The sequence below is a fragment of the Candoia aspera genome, chromosome 4 (assembly GCF_035149785.1).
Source record: "Candoia aspera isolate rCanAsp1 chromosome 4, rCanAsp1.hap2, whole genome shotgun sequence".
Classification (NCBI taxonomy): Eukaryota; Metazoa; Chordata; class Lepidosauria; order Squamata; family Boidae; genus Candoia; species Candoia aspera.
In genome coordinates, this window is record NC_086156.1 from 78,976,014 (window position 1) to 78,981,085 (window position 5,072).

The following is a 5,072-nucleotide window of genomic DNA, read 5'->3' on the forward strand; positions in this document are numbered from 1 at the left end:
CAGTTCTTGTTCGGGAGCCCAACCTAACTTTCACTGACAACGTAGGAAAGTTTCCACTCACCGAGAGGTAGTCGCACCCTCCCTCTACCACCTGCCCAGTGGCACCCTTTAGAGCAGGTGGCTGGCGTTTCCCGCCGGCTGGAGTAATTCGGGCTCCCCCTCCTCTCCGAAATACGGGACTCCTTCTTCGCCCTCAGCTACAGCCGCCTTCATCTTTCTGGGGAAGGAGGGTGACTTTCCCGACGATTTCCCCTGATGCTCCTCAGGTTTCCCTTTCGGGCATGCCGCCGCTCGGTGACCTTCCTTCCCACATCGGAGGCACTGTCCCTTCGCATAGCGGCTCTCCCTCTCCTCCTGCCACGCCGTTCGCCCTGCTTGGGCTGTGGTGCCCATGGGCTTGGCAGCTCTCATCATGGCCATTTGCTTGGGACCTCTCTTGCTTTGAGCAAACTTCGCATGGGCTTGCTCCACGTTCCCTGCCAGCTGTATCCAGTCATATAGGGTGGTGGGATCTGCTCTCCCCAACGACCACCTCAACAACTCGGGTCGCAGACCATCCTTGAACATTTCTATCAGAGTCATCTGCGACCAATCGTCCACCTTTGCAGCTAAAGCTTGGAACTCTAAGGCGTAGTCCGCAACAGACCTTGATCCCTGGATCAACTCCCTCAGGGCCACCTTGGCTTTCTCCTTTGCCAACGGGTCAGCAAAATGCAATTTGAGCACCCACAAGAACTCCTCGAACTCGTCCAATTCTAGGGCCTCCATTTCAGTTAATTGTACGAACCAATCAGCTGCCCTGCCTTCCAGTTTGGTGGCCACAGCATTTATCTTAGCCCTCTCAGAAGGGAACAGCGTCCCAAACTCCTCCATATAGCTCTTAGCATTTGTCAGGAAAAATAACAACTTCGTGGGGTCCCCATCAAACTTGACCGTAAACTCCCTATATCTGGCACCCAGCGGGCTCTTCTTCCTCTCCTTCTGCCCAGCCTTTCTCTTGGACCCCATCAATCTTCTGTCTGGGGGGGGGGGGAATTTGAAATCCTGACTTTAGGATGTCTCTTCTCCCCTCTTTCCATTCTTCTTCCTCGGTCCTCTGAATGCCGAGGGGGCGATGGGGACGACCGTCTGGGACTGCCAGATGGTGAACCCGCCTGATGCCTTCTCCGATCTCTCATCCTCACACCCGGGGAAGGGGGAGGAGAGGGGGACGACTGTCGGGAATGGTGCTCCCTTCTCTCTCTGACTGGGTCCCACAAAGCCAATGATATTTTCAGCATCATTTCTTCTAGGGATTGCAACCTGGCTTCCCACCCTTGTGCTCTCACAGGGGTTCCAGAGTCCTCCGACCCTCTCTCACCGGCCCTGGCTACATTTGGGGACAGCGGGTACCTCAGCTTGCAAGACGTCTTTGACGTCCCTGGTAGGGTTCCCTGCTCCTCATCCCACATCACCTGTTCAGTCGGCGCTTCTTCTGCTTTCTTAACCACTTTGGATTTCACAGCCTTCTCATTCGCAGGACTGGGACTCGAAACCCCCGATAAGTCCTCCGACTCCGGAGTGGGTGCTTTTCCACTTCTCTTGGCTGTGGAATCCGGCTCCCCAACATCCGAATACTTGCTTTCCCCCAAGTAAGGAGTAGGCTCAGTCATCGCTAACTTCAGTTCTTCACAGATTGCTCTGGATAGATGTTAGCGGTAAAGGTTTAAGATTCTCAGCTTTATGTAACGACTGCCTAACCTAACAGAGCCAGACTCACAAGTGAACTTTATGAAATCTGGTTTATTGAAGGGTTAGTATGCAAGTACAGAGAAAGCTGAGAATGAGCAAAAGCGCGCCAAATACAAATTAAGAACCCTCGCCTCAAAACGTAACACCTCCCCCCACCCAGCCGTTTCAACCACCCCCCTCCCAGGTGCCAGTAACCGTCTTCACCCATCCTGGGAAAGCAACCTTGAACATTTGAGAAAACCCAAACACATTCCATTCCCTCAGCCCAGAGATAACAGTCCGGGCAATGGAAACCTCCTTTCCCTGTAAATCAAACACGCAATCAGTAAATGACATGTGAAGTGTTACGATGTACCAGGCACATTGAAACAGTGAACATGACAATCCCCTTTCCAAACAAACAAACAACAGTTCCATTATCTAAGCAATTTTCTGGAAGCTGGACTGTTCTTACAATATAAAAAATTATAAATTGTTAACCAATTCACTAAGGCACAGATGGGCAAACTGCACCCTATGAGTTCCATGTGAGCCACCCCTTCTCTTTTTTATGCAGCTCCCCGAGATCTTTAAAATTGTGCTACTAATTCAGTAGTAAACAGCTGTATAAAAATGCAGGTAGTCCTTATTTAACAACCATTCATTTAGTGATGGTTCAGACTTACAATGGTGCTGAAAAAACATACTTATGACCAGTCTTCACACTTACAACTTCACAGCATCTCTGCAGTCACACAATCATGATTTTGACATTTGGCAACAGGTTCACATTTATGACCATCACAGCATCCCATTGTCACATGATTGCCATTTTTGACTTTCCCAGCCAGCTTCTGGCAAGCAAAATCAATAAGGAACTGCGTGATTCGCTTAATGTCCATGAGGTTCGCTTAACACCCACAGTGATTCATTTAACGACCATCACAAAATTAAGGTCATAAAATTGGATCGGATTCACTTAATGGCCACTTTGCTTAGCAACCAAAACTTCTGTTAAGCTAGGTCTACCTGTAGTGCAATTTCCCATCAAGTCTCCCACTTGAGTGTTGGTGGGAAATATATTAAAGTAGGTGTTGAGCCTCCAGGAGGACTGATACACCGTTAAAAAATGGGTCAAATAAAAGGAATGACATGTGACATAAGGTGATGCCCAACCCACTGTGCTTGGAACAGGCAAAATATATATGTTTTTAAAAAGAACTGAAGCCTCGGGTCACAAAAAAAGTTCCATAGACATGCCTCATCATCCCTAGCCAGCTCTGCAGTTCATGTAATCAGTTTCACTTTGTTATGGATCATGGACCGAAGATGTAGTTCATTCATCTGAAAATTTTGGTTCTCACTGCAGTTCTTGCAAGAAATCCATAATGAATGAATTTCTCCTAATTACTGCTAATTTATTATATAAGATGTTTTGTGTTGTTATTCTACTGATGCTAATGAATAGTATCTAGCCAGCATGCTAGGGACTATTCAGAATGTGGAAAAGAGACCACCTTTTTCTGGAGACTTGAAATTAGAATGTCTTGCTGGTGACAATTTTGTATCCCAAAAAGTACTGTGAATCATAGGACTGCAAAGTACTTTGAGATCACCTATTAAAATCTGCATTTCCTAGTCATATAATCCCACACATGCCACCCAATGCCCACACATCACACCAGTCACCTGAAAACTATTTTATGTGTCACATTGAGGCATCAAGACAGACAAGAAACAAAATAACCAAAGGCAATTCCTTAAGCATTTGTACTTCAGTGTATATAAAGCAGGTCTATATATACCCTGTATTAAAAAATATGCACCAGCATAAGCTAAATTTCTCCCCAAGAGAAGTTGAATTTTGCAACTATGGCTATTATGGAAATTACATGTTCATTTTTTGCATAATATATTCTGCTGCTGTTAATTGTTAGGAGAGAAAACATCTGAAGCCTTATCTCCTGGCCATATCTTGGCTTCCTCCTCGGCTTCATAAATTTCATCAGATATGCCAGCATGTTTTCAAATTTAGTGTCATAGCCACTAAGGAAATTGATTACCTTTCCTTTAATTCCTTAGCACTATTTTTCCTAACCTGATGGCATCCAGATGCATTGGTTGGGAATAATGGGGCTTGAAGTCCAATAAATCTGGAAGGCATCCATAGTAATGAAGGCTGGGTAAACTAATAACTAGGGATATTTCTTTCAGGGGTACAGGGAGGTGGAATATGTTTCTTTGATGGTTGATGGCTACTGTCTCTAACAAATGCCACTCATTTTGGGGTACGAATAGTTAAATACTGGAATGGAGCCAGGATAAAAGTTAAGAGTCTGAGTTTTCAGGATGTGGATGCCAGTGCTGATTTTTTTTTTTTTTTAGGGAATGTATGATGGAATTTTCCAGCAAAGGATCGTTACCTTGTCATGGTGCTGGAGCTTGAGCACCTCAATGACGCCATGAACCATGAAGGGCCACCCAAGATGGGAAGGTCATGACAGAGAGGTCAGACTAAATGCGATCCCTGGGGAAGGTAATGGCAACCCACCCCAGTATTCTTGCCGTGAAAACTAAATGGATCAGTACAACCAGAGATATGTTGGTATACCATCGGAAGATGAGACTCCCAGGTCAGAAGATGGCCAAAAGGCTACTGGGGAGGAACAGAGGATGAGTTCAACTAGCCCCAGACGTGATGACGCAGCTAGCTCAAAGCCAAAAGGACGGCTAGCGGCCGACGGTGCTGGTGGTGAACGGCGAATCCAATGTTCTAAGGATCAACACACCATTGGAACCTGGAATGTAAGATCTGTGAGCCAGGGCAAATTGGATGTGGTTATTGATGAGATGTCAAGATTAAAGATAGACACTTTGGATGTCAGTGAACTGAAATGGACTGGAATGGGCCACTTCACATCAAATGACCACCAGATCTACTACTGTGGACAAGAGGACCACAGAAGAAATGGAGTAGCCTTCATAATTAATCGTCAAGTGGCTAAAGCAGTGCTTGGATACAATCCAAAAAATGATAGAATGATCTCAATTCGAATTCAGGGCAAGCCATCTAACAACACAGTGATCCAAATATACACCCCAACCACAGATGCTGAAGAAGGTGAAGTAGAGCAGTTCTATGAGGATCTGCAGCACCTACTGGACAACACGCCCAAAAGAGACATTATTTTCATCACAGGAGACTGGAATGCTAAGGTGGGCAGTCAAATGACACCTGGAATTACAGGTAAGCATGGCCTGGGAGAACAAAACGAAGCAGGACACAGGCTGATAGAATTTTGCCAAGACAACTCACTCTGCATAACAAACACTCTCTTCCAACAACCTAAGAGATGGCTTTA